This window comes from Macaca mulatta, chromosome 15 (assembly GCF_049350105.2).
Source record: "Macaca mulatta isolate MMU2019108-1 chromosome 15, T2T-MMU8v2.0, whole genome shotgun sequence".
NCBI classification, from domain to species: domain Eukaryota; kingdom Metazoa; phylum Chordata; class Mammalia; order Primates; family Cercopithecidae; genus Macaca; species Macaca mulatta.
The window spans coordinates 58,209,076-58,236,123 of record NC_133420.1 but is presented as its reverse complement, the minus strand read 5'-3'; the positions used below and the strand labels follow the sequence as shown (position 1 = coordinate 58,236,123).

Below are 27,048 nucleotides of genomic sequence, written 5' to 3'. Positions count from 1 at the left end.
TCCCAGCTACTCAGGAAGCTGAGAGGAAGGATTGCTTGAGCCCAGGAGGTCGAGGCTGCAGTAAGCTGTCATCACACCACTGCCCTCCAGCTTGGGTGACAGAGCAAGACTCTGTCTCAAAAAATAAAAATAAAAAAGGAAATGGTAAGATCAGATTTGATATCCTTGCAAAAGAAGTTCAAAGTTTAAATAGGTTTAAATAGTTTTGTGTTTGGGGTTTTGATCAGAATACACTTTCTATGACCTATAAACAAAATTGTTGCTCTTGAGGTTACATTAGAATATTTTGTTGCTTTGAAACTCCTTATAATCCTTATTATTCACTCAACAAATATTTGTGCAAAAGCCACTGTGCTAAGTTATGGAAACACAACCATGACAGGGACTATCCTGCCCTCAAAGAAGCTAAATTGGTAATTAACATATAATATTTCTGTATTAAATGCTAGAAAAGGAGTAAGCTTAGGTATATCGTGGGAAAAATGTAAGAGGGGCATTTAAGCCATCCTGGGGTGTTGTAGTCAAGAATGGCTTCCTTCAATAGATAGCAACTATGCTAAGTAGAGAGGAGAAAAGAGATGGGAAGCCCATTTTCTCCATTCTCTTGGAGTATTCTCAAGGAGGGAAAGAATATGTACAGTCACGTGCCACATAATGACATTTTGTTTAACTTCAGACCACATATACAATGGTGGTCCCATGAGCCATCACACCCAGCCTATTTTTTATCTTTCATAGCATGTTTTTACTGTACTTTTTCTATGTTTAGATATGTTTAGATTCATGAATACTTACCATTATGTTATATTTACCTAGAGTATTCAATACAGTAATATACTGTACAGGTTTGTAGTCTAGGAGCAACAGGTTATACCATATAGCCTAGGTGTGTAATAAGTTGTAACATCTGGGTTTGTGTATACTATGATGTTCACAAAATGACAAAATCACCTAATGACACATTTAAACACTCCAGACTTCTGTTTCCTATTTTTTAAATTTGTGGCAATACTTAGGTTCTTATAGGAGTTATCTATTTTATAGATTTGAAAGGACTCTAAAACTTTTGATTATGTTAAAGAACACATAGTCTAAAGAGTCCTGACTTAGATCACAAAATGATAAGGCCCTTGAGCATGTAAAAAAAAAAATGTATTAAAACAGATTGAAGTTAAAATTAAGAAATGTCAACCAAACACTTAGGTAACAATTCTAGGAATAACATTGGACCCTTACTTATGAATCTTAACCCCTTTTATCACATAATTATTCATGAACAAATTTACCCCTGTTATTCTATGAGTTTCTAGAATACAGAATCCTATCAAATTTATCTTTGTATCTTCCTACAATGCCTTGCACGAAATAGGTACTAAATAAATATCTTCAAGGAATGAAACAATGAATTCTTGTAGTGTCAGAATTTGTTCTGGACACAGTTTAATATCTAACAGCCTTGGATCATTTTGTTTTCTATTTTTCAGTTTTGCGGAGATGTTTAAAAAGACCACTACTTCTCTAAAATCTTTTATTGTTCCAACTTTGGAATCTATTAATGAGATATAGCATTTAACTCAGTGAGAAAAGACAGAAGCTTGGTACTGGTCTCATCTATTTGGACAAGGAAAGCTCTAAGAGAAGCTGGTTACGGAGGTTCAGCAGGAGGGGACATTGAGCTGCATAAATATTACAGTTTATCTGTAATCAAGGGCAGCTATTGTTAGCACAAGATTTAAAAACAAGTAGATAGTCAGATAATACTTGTGAATCCACTACAGGTAGGCAGTGGGCAACTTGAAATTCTGTCCAAGAGTAGGAGGGTTCCAATCACCAGCCAGAATAGAGCTTAAGATTGAGTGGCTATTCCACCCAGTGAGTCAAATTATTAGTTCAATAGAGTGAATTGGCTGCTTGGGGGAAAATATGAAAGCCCAGTGATGATCACTAGATTTGAAATCACTAGATACCAAGTCCCAGGTTATAATAGTTGAATGAGTGGCTTAAGATATATGCTTTCTTAGTGGTCAGTGCAGGGCTACCATTGTCTTAGATTAACTTAGAAGGATAAGGATGATTGAGATGGCCTAAGTACTTCTCACATCATTGAGATTGATAGAGCAGTACTCAACCATCTAGAAAGCCTTTCGAAGTAGCAATGGCTTTTGAAAATGGCATAGTAGGCCGGGCGCGGTGGCTCACGCCTGTAATCCCAGCACTTTGGGAGGCCGAGGCGGGCGGATCACAAGGTCAGGAGATCGAGACCACGGTGAAACCCCGTCTCTACTAAAAATACAAAAAATTAGCCGGGCGCGGTGGCGGGCGCCTGTAGTCCCAGCTACTCAGGAGGCTGAGGCAGGAGAATGGCGTAAACCCAGGAGGCGGAGCTTGCAGTGAGCCGAGATCGCGCCACTGCACTCCAGCCTGGGCGACAGAGCGAGACTCCGTCTCAAAAAAAAAAAAAAAAAAAAAAAAAAGAAAATGGCATAGTAGCTCCTATTGGATCAGCCCTCCAGTAGATAACATTTATAAATTATGAACAAAATATAAAAGCAACTATCTGGAGGAATTGAAGAGTGACCAAGGAGGCAGAAATTGTAGTGTAATCAGCCCTTAGAAGACTGTGAGAGTAACACTGGATGAGTTTCCACTTTTATAACAGGGCCTACTCAGTTCTTCAAAGAGGATGAAGACTGAAAAGAAATCTGCATTCTTACTTTTTGAAGAATCAAAGGACAGCATTTAGGGCAATGGCTGTAAGTCAGAAGAGATGTTTCAGGCTGGGCACAGTAGCTCACGCCTGTAATCCCAGCACTTTGGGAGGCCAAGGCAGGTGGACCAGTTGAGGTACGGAGTTCAAGACTGGCTTGGCCAACATGGTGAAACCCCATCTCTACTAAAAATACAAAAAATTACCCGGGTGTGGTGGTGCATGCCTGTAGTCCCAGCTACTCAGGAGGCTGAGACAGGAGAATCACTTGAACCCAGGAGGCAGAGCTTGCAGTGAGCCAAGATTGTGCCATTGCACTCCAGCCCGGGTGACAGAGTGAGACTTCGTCTCAAAAAAAAAAAAAAAAAAAAGAAAAAAAGAAAAAAGGAAGAGATGTTCCAAAACAGAGAAAATCATATAAGGGAAAGCCTAACCTCTAAATATAAACTGCCAAAATCTCTGACTAACCCCTAACCTAAACATAGATGGGGAAAACTTCAGGCAACCAAGCTAAGGCTAAAATAGTTCATCAGCGATTTAGCTGCTGCCTGCCTATGCAGGCAAAACGTAATTTGGAGTTTGGGTTCAGCCAAGATATCTGCCTGCTAAAACAAAAATTGAATAGTCTTCAGCATAACATAACAGAATCCAGAATCTCTACAACACATCATTTTCAATGTTTAAGATATTCCCAACTATTGCTAGACATGAGGACAAACAGTGAACTGTGTTCCATTCTCAAGAGAAAAAGTAACAATGGAGAACAACCATCATTGTTGTTCCAGATTTTAATGAGCAGACAAGGAATTTAAAGCAAGTCTTTTAACTCTGCTTAATGATGCAAAGAAAAATATGTTCATAATGAATAAACAGATAGGATGTTTTGCAGAAAAATAGAAACTCTATAAAAAGAACTAAATGGAAGTTCTAGAACTGAAAAATACAGTATCTAAAGATTCACTAGAAGGGCTTATCAGCAGATTGGAGATAAAGAAGAGTCAGTGAACTTGAAGATAGATCAATAAAAATTAAGCAATCTTAAAAAAAAAAAAGAAGCGAATATACTAAGAAAAAAATGAGTCTTACTGATTTGTAGGACAATATTGAAAGACCAAACTGTTTGTAATTACAAAGATAGGAGAGAGAGAATGGGGCAGAAAAATAATTAAGAAAATGATGGCCAAAAATTGCCCAAACTTGGTGAAAGACATACGTTTAAATATTCAAGAAACGTAATGAACTCCAATAAGATAAATACAAAGAAAATCTTGGCCTAGCGTGGTGGCTCATGCCTGTAATCCTGCACTTTGGGAGGCCACGGCGGGCAGACCACCTGATGTCTGGAGTTGGAGATCAGCCTGGCTAACATGGTGAAACCCCATCTCTACTAAAAATACAAAAGTAACTGGGCATGGTGGTGTGCACCTGTAATCCCAGCTACGCAGGAGGCTCAGGCAGGAGAATCGCTTGAACCCAGGAGGCAGAGGTTGCAGTGAGCCAGAATCGCACCACTGCACTCTGGCCTGGGTGACAGAGTGAGACGCTATCTTCAAAAAAAAGAAAATCTCACCTGAAAATACTATAATCAAATTGCTGAAAACCAAAGATGAAGAGAAACTTAAAAGCAGCCAAAGGGCTGAACTGAGCTGGTTGCCTTCTGTTACTGTGGGGGAACTCACTTCATCCCAACTTCTTCATACTTTCACTTCTGGAGGTCATATTCCTCTGACATCTTCCAGAAAAAAAAGTCTTAAAGCGTTAGCCTTTTTTACAGTCCAGCTCTTAAGTTTTTTCCTCCCCTTTTTCAATAATAACATGAGTGTGCATCCAGCTTGTCCCCAAAGCCTGCCTTACTCTGAAGCATCCAACTGTAAAGACTCTTCACCAATGTCTGTGGTTTGTGGGCCTGAAACAAACTATCCATCCTTGCATATATCTTCTGCTGAGATGCCTCACACAGAGTCTGGACAGCCCTAATTCTTTCACTAGTCCCAAAGGGAGACAACTCACTTCTGCAGAGAAGAGCACTGCAAAAAAGGAAGACAAAGTCCTGGTGAAGAAACAGATGACCAGAGTTGTGTTCTCTTCCACCCAGCTATGTGTACTCAGTGATAGATTTCAGAGACAGAAATACCTCAGTCTCTAGCAGATGCAAGAACTTTACAGCATCCTGAATCTTAGCTACAAATAGGTTAAGACTTGGTTCCAGAACCAGAGAATAAAATATAAGAGGTAGGCCGGGCGCGGTGGCTCAAGCCTGTAATCCCAGCACTTTGGGAGGCCGAGACGGGCGGATCACGAGGTCAGGAGATCGAGACCATCCTGGCTAACACAATGAAACCCCGTCTCCACTAAAAATACAAAAAAATTAGCCGGGCGTGGTGGCGGCGCCTGTAGTCCCAGCTACTCGGGAGGCTGAGGCAGGAGAATGGCGGGAACCCGGGAGGCGGAGCTTGCAGTGAGCCGAGATCGCGCCACTGCACTCCAGCCTGGGCGACAGAGCGAGACTCCGCCTCAAAAAAAAAAAAAAAAAAAAAAAAATATAAGAGGTGGCAGAAAAACAACTGCCCAAAGAGTGGTGTGACTCCAAAGGCCTGAGCACCTACCTACCCGCCTCTATTCTTCCTGCCCCCAAGGATGCTTGGCGAGCACGTCTGGGAACTTTCAATGCGGAGCAACTAAACCTGGAGCAATTCATCCTGGAGCACCAGACCTGGAATAGCCAGTCCTAGAGCAGCCATTCCTGGAACACTCAGACCTGGTGCACCCAATCCTGGAACATTCAGGCCTGAAACAATCCCTTCTATAGCTATGGAGAGGAATCTCTGCAAGTCCTGCATGCAGTTCCAGCAAAATTCTTCTCTCAGTTACTTGGAGGCTGCCTTGGAAACTGCTGAGGAAAGCTACAGTGAAATACAGGAGACCACTAGGTATTTTAGTACTCCACAAACCATGAATGTATTCCTAACCTATTCCAAGAACATGCAGCCTGAAGATATGTAAAGATGAGTGAAACTGATATTACTCAATTTCAGTCTGGGCACTGGCTGAATCATTCCTCTCCCCTCCTGCCTCCCTCCATAGGATTTTTCTTATTTGGAAACCATGTGTTGTGCCTTCATATCTTTGTTTCCTTTATGCCTATCAAGTCGATGTTGTGGAGGGTGGGGTATGATTGGAGCCAAATCAGAGAGGTTTCTTTTTTTCCTATGGGATCTTTCTGGAGAAAAAAGGTTTTAATAACCTTGGCTGCTAAGGACAACATGATAGAAGCTGTCTCTGGCTATAGATAAGTAGATATAATACTAGTTTGAATATCTTTAGGATTTAGAACCTAGCCTCAAGAATAGGAAGTAAAAGTACAAATTGGTGTGGTGAAGGTATATTCCTATTTTCTGTGATTGGGGGGCTTTACTTATTTTTATATTTATTTATTTAATTAATTTATTTATTTAGAGATGGAGTCTCACACTGCCGCCCGGGCTAGAGTGCAGTGGCATAATCTCGGCTCACTGCAACCTCCGCCTCCCAGGTTGACGTGATTCTCCTGCCTCAGCCTCCCAAGTAGCTGGGATTACAGGCGCACACCACCACACCCAGCTATTTTGTTGTATTTTCAGTAGAGACTGGGTTTCACTATGTTGGCCAGACTGGTCTTAAACTCCTGACCTTGAGATCCACCCGCCTCCGCCTCCCAAAGTGCTTGGATTACAGGCCTGAGCCACCATGCCTGGACTTACTTATTGTTAAAAACCCAATTATTAAGGTAAAGGATTAAGCTGTAACATGCTTCATTAATTTCGTCAGCCCCTCTGGCTCTGTGTTTTACTATAGCCCCTAATTGGTTGATTATGCTAATATTTATAGACAGTAGTCTTCTATTTGCTGCATCATAATGACATCAGTACTAGTTTGCTTGGTTTAAGTACAAATGAATAAAACAACCATACCACCTTTAAAAAAAAAAGTAGCCAAAGAAAAAGACATGATGATCCCCTAACCAAGGGAAGCTGCGAGGGACTGTGCCGTGAGGGACTGTGCCATGAGGGACTGTGCCATGAGGAATAGTGCATTCTGGTCCAGATACTGTGCTTTTCCCACAATCTTTGCAACTTACAGACCAGGAGATTCTCTTGGGTGCCTACACCACCAGGGCCCTGGGTTTCAAGCAAAAAAATGAGTGGCCATTTAGGCAGACACCAACCAAGCTAGCTGTGGGAGTTTTTTTTTTTTTTCATACTCCAGTGGTGCCTGGAATGTCAACGAGAGAGAACTGTTCACTCCCCTGGAAAGGAGGCTGAAGCCAGGGAGCCAAGTGGTCTAGCTCAGCGGATCCCACTCCCATGGAGCCTAGCAAGCTAAGATCCACTGACTCGAAATTCTTGCAGCCAGCACAGCAGTCTGAAGTCGAACTGGGAAACTCTAGCTTGCTGGAGGGAGGGACATCCCCCATTACTGAGGCTTCAGTAGGCAGTTTTCCCCTCACAGTGTAAACAGCTACCAGGAAGTTTGAACTGGGCAGAGCTCACCACAATGCAGCAAAGCTGCTTTAGCCAGACTGCCTCTCTAGATTCCTCCTCTCTGGGCAGGGCATCTCTGAAAGAAAGTCAGAAGCCCCAGTCAGGGGCTTATAGATAAAATTCCCATCTGCCTCAGACAGAGCACCTGGGGGAAGGGGCGGCAGTGGACACAGCTTCAGCATACTTAAATGTTGCTGCCTGCTGGCTCTGAAGAGAGCAGCAGATCTCCCAGCAGAGCACTCGAGCTCTGCTAAGGGAAAGACTGCCTCTTCAAGTGGGTCCCTGATTCCCATGCCTCCTGACTGGGAGACACCTCCCAGCAGGGGCCGACAGATACCTCATACAGGACAGCTCAGGCTGGCATCTGGCAAGTGCCCCTCTGGAATGAAGCTTCCAGAGGAAGGAACAGGCAGCAACCTTTGCTGTTCTGCAGCCTCTGCTGGTGATACCCAGGCAAATAGGGTCTGGAGTAGACCTCCATCAAACTCCAGCAGACCTATAGAATAGGGGCCTGACTGTTAGAAGGAAAACTAACAAAAATAAAAGAATAACATCAACATCAACAAAAAGCCTGTCCACACAGAAACCCCATCCAAAGGTCACCAACATAGAAGACCAAAGGTAGATAAATCCACGAAGATGAGGAAAAACCAGAGCAAAAAGGCTGAAAATTCCAAAAACCAGAACACCTCTTCTTCTGCAAAGGATCACAACTCCTCACCAGCAAGGGAACAAAACTGGACAGAGAATAAGTTTGATGAATTGACAGAAGTAGGCTTCAGAAGGTGGGCAATAACAAACTCCTCTGAGCTTGTTCTGTAAAGGAGCATGTTCTAACCCAATGCAAGAAAGCTAAGAACCTTGGGAAAAGGTTAGAGGAATTGCTAACTAGAATAACCAGTTTAGAGAAGAACATAAATAACCCGATGAGCTGAAAAACACAGCAGGAGAATTTCGTGAAGCATACACAAGTATCAATAGCTGAATCGATCAAGTGGAAAAAAGAATATCAGAGATTGAAGATCAACTTAATGAAATAAAGTGTGAAGACAAGATTAGAGAAAAAAAAAAGAATGAAAAGGAATGAACGAAGACTCCAAGAAATATCGGACTATGTGAAAAGACCAAATCTATGTTTGATTGGTGTACCTGAAAGTGACGGAGAGAATAGAACCAAGTTGGAAAACACACTTGAAGATATTATCCAGGAGAACTTCCCCAACCTGGCAAGAGACCAACATTCAAATTCAGGAAATACTGAGAACACCACTACGATACTCTTCAAGAAGAGCAACTCCAAGACACGTAATCAGGTTCACCAAAGTGAAATGAAGGGAAAAATGTTAAGTGCACTAATAAAGAAGAAAAGAGAGAATTAAATAGACACAATAAAAAATGGTATAGGGGATATTACCACTGACCCCACAGAAATACAAACTACCATCAGAGAATACTATAAACACTTCCACGCAAATAAACTAGAAAATCTAGAAGACATGGATAAATTCCTGGACACATACACCCTCCCAAGACTAAACCAGGAAGAAGTTGAATCCCTGAATAGACCAATAACAAGTTCTGAAATTGAGGCAGTAATTAATAGCCTACCAACCTCCAAAAGCCCAGGACCAGACAGATTCATAGCCGAATCCTACCATAGGTACAAAAAGGAGCTGGTACCATTCCTTCTGAAACTATTCCAAACAACAGAAAAAGAGGGACTCCTCCCTAACTCATTTTATGAGGCCAGCATCATCCTAACACCAAAACCTGGCAGAGACACAACAAAAAAAGAAAATTTCAGGCCAATATCCCTGATGAACATCGATGCAAAAATCCTCAATAAAATACTGGCAAACCGAATCCAGCAGCACATCAAAAAGCTTATGCACCATGATCAAGTGAGCTTCACCCCTAGATGTAAGGCTGGTTCAACATACACGAATCAATAAATGTAACCCATCACATAAACCGAACCAATGAGAAAAACCACATGATTATCTCAGTAGATGCAGAAAAGGCCTTCAATAAAATTCAGCACCCTTCATACTAAAAACTCTCAAACTAGGTATTGATGGAATGTATCTCAAAATAATAAGAGCTATTTATGACAAACCCACAGCCAATATCATATTGAATGGGTGAAAGCTGGAAGCATTCCCTTTGAAAACTGGCACATGACAAGGATGCCCTTTCTCACCACTCCTGTTCAACATAGTATTGGAAGTTCTGGCCAGGGCAATCAGGCAAAAGAAAGAAATAAAGGGTATTCAAATAGGAAGAGAGGAAGCCAAATTGTTTCTGTTTGCAGATGACATGATTGTATATTTAGAAAATCCCGTCATCTCAACCCACAATCTCCTTAAGCTGATAAGAAGCTTCAGCAAAGTCTCAGGATGCAAAATCAATGTGCAAAACTCCCAATAAAACAGAGAGCCAAATCATGAGTGAACTGCCATTCACAATTGCTACAAAGAAAATAAAATACCTAGGAATACAACTAACAAGGGATGTGAAAGACCTCTTCAAGGAGAACTCAAACCACTGCTCAAGGAAATAAGAGATGACACAAACAAATAGAAAAACATTCCATGCTCATGGATAGGAAGAATCAATATGATGAAAATGGCCATACTGCCCAAAGCAATTTATAGATTCAATGCTATCCCCATTCAGCTACCATTGACTTTCTTCACAGAATTAGAAAAAACCACTTTAAATTTCATATGGAACCAAAAAAGAGCCCATATAACCAAGACAATCCTAAGCCAAAAGAACAAAGCTGGAGACATCATGCTACCTGACTTCAAACTATACTGCAAGGCTACAGTAACCAAAACAGCATGATACTAGTACCAAAACAGAGAGATAGACCAATGGAACAGAACAGAGGCCTCAGAAATAACCCAACACATCTACAACCATCTAATCTTTGACAAACCTGACAAAAATAAGCAATGGGGAAAGGATTCCCTATTTAGTAAATAGTGTTGGGAAAACTGGCTAGCCATATGCAGAAAACTGAAATTGGACCCCTTCCTTATACCTTACACAAAAATTAACTCAAGATGGATTAAATACTTTAAACGTAATACCTAAAACCATAAAAACGCTAGAAGAAAACCTAGACAATACCATTCAGGACAGAGGCATGGGCAAAGACTTCATGACTAAAACACCAAAAGCAATGGCAACAAAAGCCAAAATTGACAAGTGGGATCTAATTAAACCAAAGAGCTTCTGCACAGCAAAAGAAACTACCAGTAGAGTGAACAGGCAACCTACAGAATGGGAGAAAATGTTTGCAATCTATCCATCTGACAAGGCGCTAATATCCAGAATGTACAAGGAACTTAAACTTACAAGAAAAAAACAACCCCATCAAAAAGTGGGCAAAGTATATAAACAGACACTTCTCAAAAAACAGACACTGTCTTCAAAAGAAGACATTTATGCGGCCAACAAACACATGAAACAAAGCTTATCATCACTGGTCATTAAAGAAATGCAAATCAAAACCACAATGAGATACCATCTCCAGTTAGAATGGCGATCATTAAAAAGTCAGGAAACAACAGGTGCTGGAGAGGATGTGGAGAAATAGGAAGACTTTTACACTGTTGGTGGAGTGCAAATTAGTTCAACCATTGTGAAGACAGTGTGGCGATTCCTCAAGGATCTAGAACCAGAAATACCATTTGACTCAGTAATCCCATTACTGGGCATATGCCCAAAGGATTATAAATCATTCTACGATAAAGACACATGCACACATATGTTTATTGCAGCACTATTCACAATAGCAAAGACTTGGAACCAACCCAAATGCCCATCAATGATAGACTGGATAAAGAAAATGTTGCACATATACACCATGGAATACTATGCAGCCATAAAAAATGATGAGTTCATATCCTTTCCAGGGACATGGATGAAACTGGAAACCATCATTCTCAGCAAACTAACAGGAACAGAAAACCAAACACCGCATGTTCTCACTCATAAGTGGGAGTTGAACAGGGAGAACACATGGATAAAGGGAGGGGAACATCACACACCAGGGCCTGTCAGGGGTTGGGGGCTAGGGGAGGCATAGCATTAGGAGAAATACCTAATGTAGATGACAGGTTGATGGGTGCACCAAACCACCATGGCACATGTATACCTGTGTAACCAACCTGCACATTCTACACGTGTATCTCAAAACTTAAAAGTATAATAAAAAAAGAAAAAGAAAAAAAGTGATCCAATATAGTAAAGCATGAATACGGGTGACAGCATACTTTTCAGTAACAATAGGCACAAGCAGACAGTAAAATAATCGCTTTAAAATGCTGAAAGGAAAAACTGTCAATCTAGAATTCTATGTCTGGTCGAACTATCTTTCCATAATAAAACTGAAATAAGGACAAACAAAACTAAGAGAATTTATCCCAAACAAACCGATATTACAAGAAATAATGGTCAGGCGCAGTGGCTTACACCTGTAATCCCAGCACTTTGGGAGGCTGAGGAGGGCAGATAACCTGAGCTCAGCAGTTCGAGACTGCCCTGGGAAACATGGTGAAACCTCGTCTCTACTAAAATACAAAACATTAGCTGGGTATGGTGATGCGCCTGTAGTCCCAGCTACTCGGGAGGCTGAGGCATGAGAATTGCTTGAGTCCAGGAGGCAGAGGTTGCAGTGAGCCGAGATCGCACCACTGCACTCCAGCCTGGGCAACAGAGCGAAACTCTGTCTCAGAAAAAAAAAAAAAAAAAAAGTGCACCAGAAAAGATAAATAGGTAGCTAAAGATAAACAATTAGTTTTTCTTACTTTAAAATTAATATTAATTATAAAACTGTATTGTGGTATGGTAAATGTAGGTATAATACATATATGATATCTACAGCATAAAGTATGGGGTGGGGATTATATGACTATACAATTGCAGGGTCTTGCATTTTGTATAAAGTGATACAACATTAACTCTAAATCGACTTTGTAAAGTTACGCATATGAACTGTAATACTTGGAGGAAATACTAAAATAATAATGCAATGAAGTGTTGCTTTTTTTTAATTCAAGAGAAAAAAGTTTAAAGGAATTCTTAAAAATTGCTTGGATTTCACTTCCCAAGATTCTAACTCAATTGGTCTGAGGTAGAAACCAGACAGTAATACGTTTTAAAAGCTCCTCACCTGATTCTAATATGTTTAAAACGCCAGTGTGGGGAATGTTTCTAACAGTGCTAAATCAAAGTTATTGGATGTAGTTGTATAAGAGAGAAGAGTTCTTGCATTAACAGAGAGTATGTGTTGCTGGAAGAACCATGCAGATCACCAGAGCAGTTTTACCCCATTGAAAAGCGTTAGTTCCTGTGAATCCACAGACCACTTGCCTCCTGTTGATGACAAAGTCTTCACCATTTTGTAAAAAAATGAAGACAACATCATTGTAGTATTTAACATATATAGGCTTGTGTATGTCTGTGCATCTATAGTCTGTATGTAATAAGTCTGTCTTCCTGTTACTGCAGTTCTTGAAAATAGTTGGGTGGCCTTTTGCTACATAGGAAAGACATATTTAGAATAATATGACTTCATATATAGGCTACATGGTGTACAAAAAAATGCATGTGGGGGAAAGTAAGGGGAGCACTCAAAGATCTTCCAGAGCATCTCAAACAGAGATTCAATAAGACGCCTATTTAAGAGGTCATTGGAAGGGAGATGCCATAATTCTTAAAGACATGCAGAAAAAAACAGTGATTTTAAATATTTGCCACAAATGGAAAATGATCGGAGTAGATACTCAAGTTACAATTAATTTGTGATCATTTGCTATAAAGCTGCTTTTTACCTGGGTGATTCTGTGTAATGCATGCCATAGATTTATCGATTGTCAATTATTAATGATTTTCCTCAGGCACAAAAGATGTAAATAGATATTGGTGAAAAGCTACCAGCTGTCCTTTCAGGAAGGACAGTCCTTTATTTATTTTTTGAGGGCTTACACTTTTTTATGCAATAATATTCATAATAGATTTACTTTCTAAAATAAACTTAGATTGCAAAAATGTAAACTTTATACTGTCATCTTTATGTTCATTCCAATAATATTTTTAATGATTAGTATTATTGAGTTAAAATGTGCATACAAGAATGTACAGAAAAATATACAATTAGATACGTATAATAAATGTACCCACTCACATCACCACCACCACAATCTGGACGTAAAACATTTCGGCAACACCAGAAAGTTCCTATTTTCCCCACTTTCAGCCAGTCTCCACCTCCATGGTTAACCACCGTTATGATTTTTAACACAAAAGATTAGTTTTGCCTGTTCTTGAACTTTTTATAAATAGAATTTTTTTTGCTGTCCACAAGAGACACACTTTATTTTGTATATGCATAGAAATATATATATATATATATATATATATATATATATATATTCATTTTAGTAGTTTTTATAGTGCAAATAGTTTTTGGTTACGTGGATGAATTGTGTAGTGGTGAAGTCTAAGATTTTAGCGCACCCGTCACCTGAATAGTGTATGTTGTACCCAATATGTAGCTTTTTATTCCTCTGCCCACTCTCACCCTCTCCTTTCTGAGTCCCCAAAGTACATTATACCCTCTGTATGCCTTTGCATAACCATAGCTTACCTTCCATTTATAAGTGAGAACATGTGGTATTTGATGTTCCATTCCTGAGTTGCTTCACTTAGAATAATGGCCTCCGGCTCCATCCAAGTTGCTACAAGGACATTATTTCCTTCTTTTTATGGCTGAGTAGTATTCCATTGTATATATGTACCACATTTTCTTTATCACTCATCAGTTGATGGGCACTTAGGTTGATTGCATATCTATGCAATTGTGAATTGTGCTGCAATATACGTACGCACGTGGATGTCTTTTTAATGACTTACGTTCATTTGGGCAAATACCCAGTAGTGGAATTGCTGGATCAAATGGATCAAATGGTAGATCTACTTTTCATGCCTTGAGAAATTTTCACATTATTTTCCATACGGGTTGTACTAATTTTTTTTTTTTTTTTTTTTTTTTTGAGATGCAGTTTCGCTCTGTCGTCCAGGCTGGAGTGCAGTAGTGCAATCTTGGCTCACTGCATCCTCCGCCTCCTGGGTTTTAAGCAATTCTCTGCCCCAGCCTCCTGAGTAGCTGGGATTATAGGCACTCATCACCATGCCCGGCTAATTTTTTTTTTTTTTTTTTTTTTAGTAAAGACAGGGTTTCACCAACTTGACCAGGCTGATCTTGAACTCGTGACCTCATGATCCACCCACCTTGGCCTCCCAAAGTGCTGGGATTACAGGCGTGAACCACCGCACCTGGCCAGGTTGTACTAACTTACATTCCCACCAGCAGCGTATAAAGTGTTCCCCTTTCACCCCATTCATGCCAACATCTATTGTTTTTTGACTGTTTAATAATGGCTGTTCTGGCTGGGCTATGGTGATACTATCTCATTGTGGTTTTAATTTACATTTCCTGATGATTAGTGATGTTTAGCATTTTTTTCAGATGTTGGCCATTTGTATATCTTTTTTCAAAAATATCTATTCATGCCATTTGCCTACTTTTTAATGGGATTATTTGGGTTTTTTTCTTGCTGATTTGAGTTTCTCGTAGATTCTGGTTATTAGTTCTTTGTCAGATGCATAGTTTGGAAATATTTTCTTCCATTTTGTGGGTTGTCTGTTTACTCTGATAATTATTTCTTCCACTGCACAGAATCTTTTTAGTTTTATTAGGTCTCATTTATTTTTGTTTTTGTTAAATTTGCTTTGGGGTCTAAATCATAAATTTTTGCCTAGACCATTGTCCGAAAGAGTTTTTCCTAGGTTTTCTTCTAGAATTTTTATGGTTTCAGGTCTTAGATTTCAGGCATTCATCCATCTTGTGTTGATTTTTGTATATGGTGAGAAATAGGGATCCAGTTTCTTTTCTCTACACGTGCATATCCATTTTTCCCAGCATTTTATTGAATAGGGTGTTTTTTCCCCAATTTATATTTTGGTATGCTTTGTCAAAGATCAGTTGTAAGTATTTGACTTTATTTCTGGGTTCTCTGTTCTGTTCCATTGGTCTATACATCTACTTTTATACCAGTACCATGCTGTTTTAATTACTATAGCCTTGTAGTATAATTTGAAGTCAGGTAATTGTGATGCCTCCAGATTTGTTCTTTTTGCTGAGGGTTGCTTTGGCTGTCCAGGCTCTTTTTTGGTTCCATATGAATTTCAGGATTGTTTCTTATTCTGTGAAAAATGATGTTGGTATTTTTATTGGAATTACATTGAATCTGTAGATTGCTTTGGGCAGTATGGTCATTTTTACAATACTGATTCTTCCAGTCAATGAGCGTGGGATGTGTTTCCATTTGTTTGTATCATCTATGATTTCTTTTTTTTTTTGAGACGGAGTCTCACTCTCTCGCCCAGGCTGGAGGGCAGTGGTGTGATCTCAGCTCACTGCAACCTCCACCTCCCAGGTTCAAGTGATTCTCCTGCCTCAGCCTCCCGAGTAGCTGGGATTACAGGTGTGTGCCACCATGCCCAGCTAATTTTTGTATTTTTAGTAGAGATGAGGTTTCACCATGTTGTCCAGGCTGGTCTCAAACTCCTGAACTCAGGTGATCCACCCGCCTCAGCCTCCCAAAGTGCTGGGATTACAGGCATGAGTCACTGCAACCAGCCTCATCTATGATTTCTTTAGGCAGTGTTTTATAGTTCATCTTGTAGAGATCTTTCATCTTTCTGGTTAAGTATATTCCTAGGTTTTTGTTTGGTTTTGTTGTTTTTGTTGTTTTGCAGCTATTTTAAAAGGGATTGAGTTCATGATTTGATTCTCTGCATGGTCACTGTTGGTGTATAGCAGTGCTACTAATTTGTGTACATTGATTTTGTAACCTGAGACTTAATTGGATTCATTTATCAAATCTAGGATTCTTTTGGAGGAGTCTTCAGGGTTTTCTAGGTGTATAATCATGTCATTGGCAAAGAGAGATAGTTTAACCTTCTCATTTCCAATTTGGATGTCCTTTCTTTCTTTCTCTTGCTGATTGCTCTGGTTAGGACTTCCAGTACTAGGCTGAATAGAAATGACGAAAGTAGGCATCCTTGTCTTGTTCCAGTTCTTACAGGGAATGCTTTCTACTTTTTCTGATTCGTTAAAATATACGTTGTGGGTTTGTTATATGTGGCTTCCTTCTATACTTAGATGGAACGTACCTCAAAATAATAATGTGTTGAGGGTTTTTATTATAAAGGAATGCTGGATTTTATTAAATGCTTGTTCTGTGTCTACTGAGATGATCGTATGGTTTTTATTTTTAATTCCATTTATGTGATGAATTGTACTTATTGACTTGCATATGTTAAAGCATCCCTGCAGCCCTGGATGAAACCCAGGGTGAATTATCTTTTTAATATGCTGTTGGATTCAGTTTGCTTTTATTTTGCTGAGGATTTTTGCATCTGTGTTCTTCAGGGTGATTGGTCTGTAGTTTCTTTCTTTTGTTTGTTGTTTTTTTCTGTTAGATCCTTTCCTGGTCTTGGTATCAGGGTGACATTGGCTTCATAGAATGAGTTAGGGAGGATTACCTCTTTCTCAATCTTTTTGAATAGTTTCAGTAATATTGATACCAATTTTTCTTCGAATATCTGGTAGAATTTGGCTGTGACTCCATCTGACCTTGGGTGTTTTTTGTTGTTATTGGCAATTTTTTAAATTACTGAGTCTATCTCACTGCTTGTTATTGGTTTGTTCAGGATTTCTGTTTCTTCCTAATCGAAGATGGGGGGCTGTATATTTCCAGGAATTTATCCATTTCCTCTAGATTTTCTACTTTGTGTGCAGAGAGGTGTTCAAAGTAGTCTCAAATGATCTTTTGTATATCTGTGATGTCGTTTTGTATTTCTGTGTTACAGACATTGCTGTTGTAATGTCTCCATGTTTATTTTTAATTGAACTTATTTGAATCTTCTTTATTTTTTTTCTTGGTTAATAGGTTAATATAGCTAATGGTCTATCAATCTTGTCTACCTTGTCAAAAACTCAGCTTTTTGTTTCATTGGTCTTTTATATTGTTTATGTTTGTTTGTTTCAGTTTCATTTGATTCTGCTCTGATCTTTGTTATTTCTTTTCTTTTACTAGTTTGGAGTTTTGTTTGTTCTTGTTTCTTTACTTCCTTGAAGTGTGACAATAGGTTGTCAATTTGTGATCTTTCAGACTTTTTGATGTAGGCATTTAGCACTATAAAGTTTCCTCTTACTACTGCTTTTGCTGTATGTTGGAGGTTTTAATAACTGTGTCACTGTTATCATTCATTTCAAATAATTTTTTAATTTCCATCTTGATTTCATTGCTAACTCAAAAATAATTCAGGAGAAGATTGTTTAATTTTCATTACTTGTATAATTCTGAAAGGTCCTTTTGGAGTTGATTTCTAGTTTTTCTCCACTATGGTCTGAAAAGATAACTGTTTACCTTATTGATAGTTGATTACCTTTGATATGATTTTGATTTTTAAAAATTTATTGAGACTTATTTTGTTACCTATCATATGTTCTATCTTGGAGAATGTTCCATTTGCTGATAAGAAGTGTGTGTATTCTTTTTACTTTTATTTATTTGTTTTTTTTTTTTTAATAGACAGGGTCTTGCCATGTCAGCCAGGTTGGTCTTGAACTCCTGGTTTCAAGCAATCTGCCTGCCTCACCCTCCCAAAGTGCTAGGATTACAGGCGTGAGCCACTGTGCCCAGCAAAGTATGTATATTCTATAGTTTTGGGGTAGAATTTTCTGTATTGGTTAGGTCCATTTGTGGTAGAGTGCAGTTTAAGTCCAGTGTTTCTTTGTTGACTTTCTGCCTTGATGATCTGTCTAACACTGTCAGTGGAGTGTTGTATATCCCCACTATTATTGTGTTTCTGCCCATCTCTGGGCTCTCCAGAGTTAGGTGCATATATATTTAGGATTGTAATATCTTCTTGTTGGATTGATCCTTTTATCATTATATAATGACTTTCTTTGTCTTTTTTTTTTTTTTGACCATTGTTGCTTTAAAGTCTGTTTTGTTAACATCAGAATAGCTACTCTTGCCTGCTTTTGGTTTCCATTTGCTTGGAATATCTTTTTCCATCCTTTACCTTGAGTCTATAAGAATCTTTATATGTTAAATGAGTCTCTTGAATACAGCAGATACTTAGTTTGTAATTTTTCAACCATTCTGTCAGTGGAGGATATAGACCATTTACATTTAACATTAAATGTAACATTAAATGAGATGTGAAGTACTATTTCAGTCATCATTGTTGACTGTTACCTACTTTGTTTTCTTCATGTGTTATTGTTTTATAGGCTTTGTGAGTTATATGCTTTCAAGATGTTCTATTCTGGTGCATATCGACCATTTGTTTCAAGATTTAGAGCTCCTTTTAGCATTTCTTGTAGAGTTGGTCTGGTAGTGACAAATTCTCTCAGTATTTGCTCATCTGAAAAAAAAAACAACTTTTTTTCTCCTTCATTTATGAAACGTAGTTTTGCTGGATACAAAATTCTTGGCCGACAATTATTCTGTTGAAGGAGGCTAAAGATAGGACTCTAATTCTTTCTGGCTTGTAAGATTTCTGCCAAGAAAGCTGTTGTTAGTCTAATAAGTTTTCCTTTATAGGTTACCTGATGCTTTTGTCTTACTGCTTTTATAATTCTTTCCTTCATGTTGATTTTAGATAGCCTGATGATTATATGCCTTGGTGATGTCCTTTTTGTTTTCTTTTTTTTTCTTCTGAGACAGAGTCTCACTCTTGTCACCCAAGCTGGAATGCAGTGGCATGATCTTGGCCTACTGCAGCCTTGACCTTCTGGGCTCAAGCAATCCTCCCACCTTACCCTCCCAAGTAACTGGGACTATAGGCATATGCCACCACATCTGGCTAATTTTTAAATTTTTTTGTAGAGATGGGCTCTCTCTATGTTGCCCAGGCTGGTCTCAAACTCCTAGTCTCAAGTAGTCCTCCCACCTCGGCCTCCCAAAGTGGTATTACAGGCATTAGCTACTGTGTCCAGCTGGTGATATCCTTTTTCTAATGAATCTCCAAGGAGTTATTTCAGTTTCTCGTGTTTGGTTATCTAAATCTCTAGCAAGGTCAGGAAGTTTTCCTCAATTATTTCCTCAGATAAGTTTTCCAAATTTTTTGTTTCTCTTCTCCCTCAGGAACACTAGTGATTCTTTGGTTTGGCGATTTTACATAATCCCATACTTCTTGGAGAATTTATTCATTTCTTTTAATTATATTTTCTTTATTCTTGTCTGGGTTAATTCAAAAGCTTTGCCTCCAAGCTCTGAAATTTTTTCTTCTGCTTGGTCTAGTCTATTGTTAAAACTTTCCAGTGCATTTTTAAATTCTCTAAATGTGTCTTTCATTTTCAAAAGTTCTGATTGGTTTTTCTTTAAAATAACTCTCTCTAGAAAATTTATCATTCATATCCTGAATTATTTTTTTTAACTTCACTATGTTGGTTTTCACCTTTCTCTTGCATCTCCTTGAGTAGCTTAACAATCGACCTTTTGGATTCTTCATCTGCTATTTCAAAGATTTCACCTTGGTTTGGATCCATTGCTGGAGAGTTAGTGTGATCTTTTGTGGGTACTACTGTAGAACCCTGTTTTGTCATATTTTCAGAATTATTTTTCTGGTTCCTTCTCACTTGGGTAGACTATTTCTTCTAGTATTTTTGAGTTTATTTTTCATTCAACTGTGTTTTTTAATTTTTTAATTCCCCCTTAAGGATGTAACTTTAACGTTTACAGTTTATTATAGCCTAATTTGACTCTTGATGATTTCCGGTGTGAAGACTCTGAGTTCCTTGGTTATAGAGAATCTTTGTATGATGGCTTTCTCAGATACTGTTTGTAATAGCAGTGTGCTTGGTGTGTGAGCAAGTTCACTGTCTTAAGTTTTCCATCTGGCTCACAGTGTAGACTGCAGCCCACCATTTCTTTCAGAGGGTCTGTGGTTTCTTTCAGTTTTCCTGTTAAGTTCCTGTGTTGCTTCTTGAACAAAAAGTTCACAGTAATCTCTACACACTCTTTTGTCTTTTCAAGTGGGGGACGCATGCTAACAATTATTTCAGTCCACCATCTTGGAGAAAAAAGTGAGAGAGAGAGAGAGAGAGAGACAGAGAGAGACAGAGAAAATGGAATAATGCAGTAATATTCTTCTGTGTCTAGGATCTTTCACTCAACATAATATTTTTGAGATTTATCCATATTGTTGCACATATCATAGCTTATTCTTTCTCTGCTGCTGAATTGTATTCTATTGCACAAGTATATCATAATTTGTTTGTACATTCATGTGATGAAGAACATTTGGGTTGGTTACAGCCTTTAGCTATTATGAGAGAATCTTATGAATAAATTGAAAAAATTAACATTCTTCTACGGGTCTTTTTGTGGACATTTGTAGTCATCAAATAAATACCTAAAAGTGCAATGCTCTTTAATAGTTCCTGCATATTTTTTGCTTTAGTAGATACTGCCTAATGGTTTTCCAAAATGTTGCTACCACTTTACACTCTGACCAACAACACAGTATGTGAGAGTTTCAGATGCCATACATCTTGGGCAGTATTTGGTTTTGTCAGTCCTTTTACTTTTAGCATTTCTAGTTTGTATCTCATTTTTGTTTTAATTTGCATTTACCTAATGACTAATGAAGTTGAGTACTTTTCATAAGCTTAATAATCATTTGTATATTTTCTTTTGTGAAGTTGTGTGCTCAAGTCCTTTACTCATTTTTTTCTGTATTATTTTTAGAGGCTATTACAATAAGACACTATCCAAAGTTTTTAAATAAGATTTCAGATTAGATTACCTATGATAGCAATGTCTTTTTTATTTTTATTTTTTTGATACAGAGTTTTACTCTGTCACCCACACTGAAGTGCAGTGGTACAAGCCTAGCTCACTGCAGCCTTGAATTCCTGAGTTCAAGCATTCCTCCCACCTCAGCCTCCTGCGTAGCTGGGACTACAGGCGTATGCCACCATACCCAGCTAATTTTTAAAATTTTTTTGTAGAGATGAGGTGTCGCTGTGTTGCCCAGGCTGGTCTCATATTGCTGGCCATGAACAATCCTCCCACCTTGGCTGCCCAAAGTGGATTACATGCATCAGCCATTGCGCCCAGCCAGCAATATATTTTTATTGATTTTTTAAATCTCTTTTGCACAGATTCTTTATACAAATTTTGCCAGAATATACATAACATAAAATTTGCCACTTTAACCATTTTTGAGTGTACTATTCAGTGGCATTAAGCACATTCACAATGTTGTGCCACCATCCCCACTATTCCTTCTGTATATTTAGTAATTTCTTGAATGTAATTGACATGTAACAAATTATGTATATCTCAGATGTGTAATTTGATAAGTTGTGCCATATTTACAAATCTTCAAAAGTTTCCTAATGACCATTTGTTATCCCTTCTCCCAACCACCCTCTGCCTCCACCCTCCCTCCCCAAGCAACCAGTGATCTATTTTCTCTCACGACAGATTGATTTGCATTTTCAAGAATTTTATATAAGTGAAATCATATGAAACTATTCTTTTTGCCTAGCTTCTTTCACTTAGTGTAATTATTTTGAAATTCATTCATGTTATTATTGCATATATCAATGATTTATATATTGTCATTATTCAGTATTATTCTATTGTGTGGATATATTACAAATTGTTTTCAAGCTCCTGGTCTCAAGTGATCCTCCTGACTCAGCCTCCTAAAGTGCTGGGATTGCAAGCATGTACAAGGTAAAAGTTTAAAGTTTACAGGCGTAAGCCATAGCACCTAGCCTTGGATATACTACAGGTTATTTAGCCATTTCCCTGTTGGTGGACATTCGGGTTGTTTTCTGTTTTGGACTATTACTAATGAAGGTGGTAAGAACATTCATCTGTAAGCATATGCTTTCATTTCTCTTGGGCAAATCATTAGAAATGGAATGGCTAGGTCATATAGCAGGTGTACGTTTAACTTTTAAGAAAATGCTGAACAGTTTTCCAAAGTGCTTGTACTATTTTACTTTCCCAGTGATAGTGAATGAACGTTCCATTTCCTTCATGCCCTCACTTTCTTATGAGGATACTTCGTATAGTCAGTCTTTTTCATTTGAGCCATTCTAAATATAGCCATTTATTCCATTTAAGTGTGTAGTGGTATTAATTTGCATTTCTCTAATGACAAATGATGCTGAGATCTTTTCATGTGCTTATCATTTGTAGGTCTTTGATCTTTTTGCATTGATCTTGTTTCTGCAAACTTGCTAAAGTTCCTTATTCATTTTATTAGTCGTTTCGTAGATTTTTTAGACTCCTACATAAACAATCATGTCATATGTGAATTAAAATGAGGTTTTGTTTTTTTTTTCCCAAATCTTTATGCCCTCCCTTCCTCCCGTCTTTCCTTTCTTCCTTCTTTCCTTTTTTTCAGCCTTATTTTACTGGCTAACACCTCCATTACAAATTTAAATAGAAGTGATTAGAGTAGACATCCTTGCCTTATTTCTGATCTTAGGAAGAAAGCGTGTAGTATTTCACCACTAAACATGAAATTAATTTCAATTTTTAAAAGACGTCCTTGAGCTAAAGAATACAGGAATAACAAATGTAGGGGGAAGCTACTACTTCCGAGGCTTAGAGAGAGTATCCAAGACAGGAACAAACTTGGAAGCTGAGATTCAGGCCTTATAGGAATGAGTGTGGCTGTGCCTCTGGATGGTGAAGTTCACTGATATGCCAAGGGCCAGAGCTAGAGAGCTGGGGCTGATGAGCAGAAAGTTGCCCAGTGGGGTAGTGGTGAAACTTACTGGAGTGTGAGACCCACTGAGTCTCCTGTAGACCTCTGACATCTGCATCATAGGAGCAAGAAGAGCACATTGGAACCAGTGTGAAGAGCCCCTTCCTTTGCTATTACTTGCAGTGTCCCTGCTGCACCCACTACAGATAAAGTCAAATATTGTGGCAACTGGCAAAGGAGAAATGTTCACAGGGTCTAGTCTCACAAAACAGGGTAAAGAAGCTGATTTGGAGCTAAGAGGCAAAAAACTGATAAATAATAGACTGATCAAGGAAACTTTCTTTTGATTCTAGTTTGCTGGCAATTTAAACCAAGAGTTGGTGTTGAATATTGTCAAATGCCTTTTCTACATCTATTTGAATTATCATATAGTTGTTGTTCTTTATTTATTTTGCTCGTTATATCAATTGTTTAAAAAAAATTTTAGAGATGGAGTCTCACTGTGTTGCCCAGGCTAGACTTGAACTCCTAGGCTCAAGCAATCCTCCCACCTCAACCTCCCGAGTACCTGGGACTACAGGCACACCCTACCACATGCAACACATCAATTGATTTTTTTTTTTTTTTTTTTTTTTTTGAGACGGAGTCTCGCTTTGTTGCTTGGGCTGGAGTGCAGTGGTGTGATCTCGGCTCACTGCAGCCTCCACCTTCCAGGTTCAAGCAATTCTCCTGCCTCAGCCTCCTGAGTGGTTGGGACTACAGCTGTGCACCACCACACCTGGCTAATTTTTATATTTTTAGTAGATACAGCATTCCACCATGTTGGCCAGGCTAGTCTCGAGCTCCTAACCTCAAGTGATCTGCCCTCCTTGGCCTCCCAAAGTGCTGGGATTACAGGCGTGAGCCACCATACCCGGCCACATCAATTGATTTTAAAATATGAAACTAACCTTGCACTTCTGGGATTAAGTCCTACTTTTTATGTATTGCTCAATTTAATTTGCTAATACATTAAGGATGTTTGCAACAGTGTTAAAAGGAGTATTAGTGTATAGTTTAGGGTTTTTTTTTTTTTCCTTGTAATGTCTTTGTCAGGTTTTCCTATCAGGATTTGCAGACTTCATAAAATAAGCTGGGAAACTGTCTCATCTTCTTCTATTATTTATAAAGTTGAGTAAGATTGGTAAGATTGGAATTATTTCTTTCTTAAGTTTTTTATAGAATTTACCAGTGAAACTACCTAGTCCTGCTGGAGTTTTTTCTTTTCAATTCAGTAGGAAGGTTTTTTGGCAACAAACCTACTTTCTTTTATATATTTAGACTTTTCAGATTTTATTTCTTCTTATCTCCATTTTAGTATGTTGTTTTTTTCAGTGATTTCTCCAAGGCCCCTCAGGAAGGAATTTAGAACAAAAAATGATGGTCAGAATTCAATCCTCAGTTCTCCTTTATCTGAGGCCTGTGTGATAGCTTTTGGCATTTTTCATCTCGTGGGAGTTTCTGACAAACAACTCAAGAACATATGTTGAGATGTTATCTTTTACTTTCCATGGGACACCAAAATACCTTGTGTCTCTGGCTTGCTTGGGAAACTGTTTTTACTATCTTCTTGCTTATCAGGTAACTCATTTACTTTTCAAGGCTAGCTGGGTGCCTGGACCTTCCCTCAAAGGGACTCAAAATGGTTCCTTTATTTCCATGCTGAGGGGAGCCCAGCAGGTCCTTGAAAGGGGTCGCTGTTCTATCTCAATCTTTTTCTAGCTTCTTATGCTAGAATCTTAGGTCAATGATTTTATATAATCATTATTATGATAAAATTGTTATAAAATATTATATATTTGTATGTAATATATAAATACATTATTTATAATTACCTAATTGTATATGTAGTTTTCTTAAATACATATAATTATTTAAGTCTGTGAAATTTTCCTAACCACTGCTTTAGCTGCAACTCACAAGTTTTGTTATGTTGCATTTTCTTCAAGTTTGAAATTCTGAGGGGAGAAAACACACTCCACATGTTTGGGTTTTTTTCTGTTCTCTCATTCAACACAGCAATCAACACAGAAGACTTCAGTGACCAAATATATGGAGACCTCTCCACCAGCAAGCAAGCAGTCAGTTCTGTAGCAGATACCCAGCTGGATATCCCCTAATTCAATTCTAACACTATCTACCCAGAGATGGTATCAGATCCCACAGATTGAAGGCTCAGTCTCCAGACTGCCTCATGCTTCAGACACCAGTTACAAGTCAAGGTCCCCTGAACTTCTGACCAAACTGGCTTCAAGTTGGGGTTCCTATGACCCCCTGTTTAGTTTCAATTACTTTGCTAGAGTGGCTCACAGAACTCAGGGAAACATGTTTACTAGTTTATTACAAAGGATATATTAAAAGATACCAACAAACAGCCAGTTGAAGAGATACATGGGCTGGGTACCATAACTCATGCCTGTAATCCCAGCACTTTGCGAAGTTGAGGCAAGAGGATCCCTTGATCCCAGGAGTTAGAGACCAGCCTGGGCAATATTGAGAAACCTGACTCTATCAAAATAAATAAATAAAATAGAAAAAAGAAAAGATAAGCTACATAATGCAAGGTATAGAAGGGTCCCAAGCACAGAGCTTCTGTCTATGTGGAGTGGGGTGCACCACTCTCCCAGCATGTGGATGAATTTCTTGTTCACCTTCCTATAAGCCTCCACATGTTCAGCTATCCTGTACCCCATCCTTTTGGGCCTTTTATGGAGAATTCATTGGATAGGCATGATTAACAACCATGTAGAAATGTGATTGAGCCAAAAAGGTGTGATCTAATTGTAATAGACTGAGGGGGGAAACCCATTAAGGCCTGTCTGTCCAGATTCATCTTGGCCTCTCTGTGCAGCATTCCTTCCTCCAGGGTATGGGGCAAAAACTCTTTTGAAACAGAGGTCTTGTAACATACAGTCAGACAAGGTAGGTCAGAGAATTTCTTTATGACCAGAGGCGGAGGAAGAGTAGAGTATATTTTTAGTTTCTGAGGTCTGCCTTGGAGAGAAAAGGGAGCAGATGAAAGGAAAGCAGGAGAAGGTCAGAGAGAGATTGTTTTCTGAGGCCTGTTTCTGAGGCCTAAGGCACCCAACATTTTAACAAAAGACCGTAACAAGGTCTGTGGGAGTTAAGAGCCAGAAACCATGGACAAAAATCTGTATCTATATCTATATCACCATCAAAATCAGATAATTAACTTTTATACAATACTATCCTCAGACCCTCTTATTATCCCAAAAATATCCTTAGGTGTTAAGTTCAGAATCACACATTGCCTTTGTCAAACCTATTTAGTCTCCTTCAATCTAGAAAAGTTTCTTAATCTTTCCTCAACTTTAATGGTGTTGACACATTTGAAGATTAAGGGCTAGATTTTTTTTTTTTTTTTTTTTTTGAGACAGAGTTTTGCTCTTCTTATCCAGGCTGGAGTGCAATGGTGCGATCTCGGCTCACCGCAACCTTTGCCTCCCAGGTTCAAGCGATTTTCCTGCCTCCAGAGTAGCTGGGATTACAGGCGTGCACTACCACGTCCCACTAATTTGGTATTTTTAGTAGAGACAGGGTTTCTCCATGTTGGTCAGGCTGGTCTTGAACTCCCGACTTCAGGTGATCCACCCTCCTTGGCCTCCCAAAGTACTGGGATTACAGACGTGAAGATGTGAGCCACCGCCGCCCGGCCATTTTTTTTTTTTTTTTTTTTTTTTTTTTTTTTTTTTTTTGGAGACAGAGTCTTGCTTTGTCACTAGGCTGGAGTACAGTGGCACAATCTCGGCTCACTGCAACCTCCACCTCTGGGGTTCAAGCAATTCTTCTCCCTTAGCCTCCTGAGTAGCTGGGACTACAGGCGTGTACCATCATGCCCAGATAATTTTTGTGTTTTTAGTAGAGACAGGGTTTCACCATGTTAGCCAGGATGGTCTTGATCTCCTGACCTCGTGAGCCGCCTGCCTCGGCCTCCCAAAG

The 27,048-nt window shown here is 38.8% G+C and overlaps 1 protein-coding gene and 1 pseudogene across 12 annotated transcripts in view; both read left to right on the top strand.

Annotated features, from left to right (window-relative positions):
* INVS (inversin) overlaps positions 1 to 27,048 on the top strand; it is a 236,930-nt gene that overhangs the window by 67,320 nt on the left and 142,562 nt on the right. The window contains exon 1 of one of the 12 annotated variants that reach the window (XM_077965643.1): positions 14,464 to 14,582. The exons of 10 other annotated variants lie outside the window; for them this stretch is intronic. The gene's annotated coding sequence lies outside the window, so the exon portion shown is untranslated. Of the gene's footprint in view, positions 1 to 14,463; positions 14,583 to 27,048 lie in introns of those variants that run through there. One more of the 12 variants, XM_077965645.1, reaches the window with a different exon arrangement.
* Positions 4,381 to 5,856, top strand: LOC100430582 (homeobox protein NANOG-like; annotated as a pseudogene).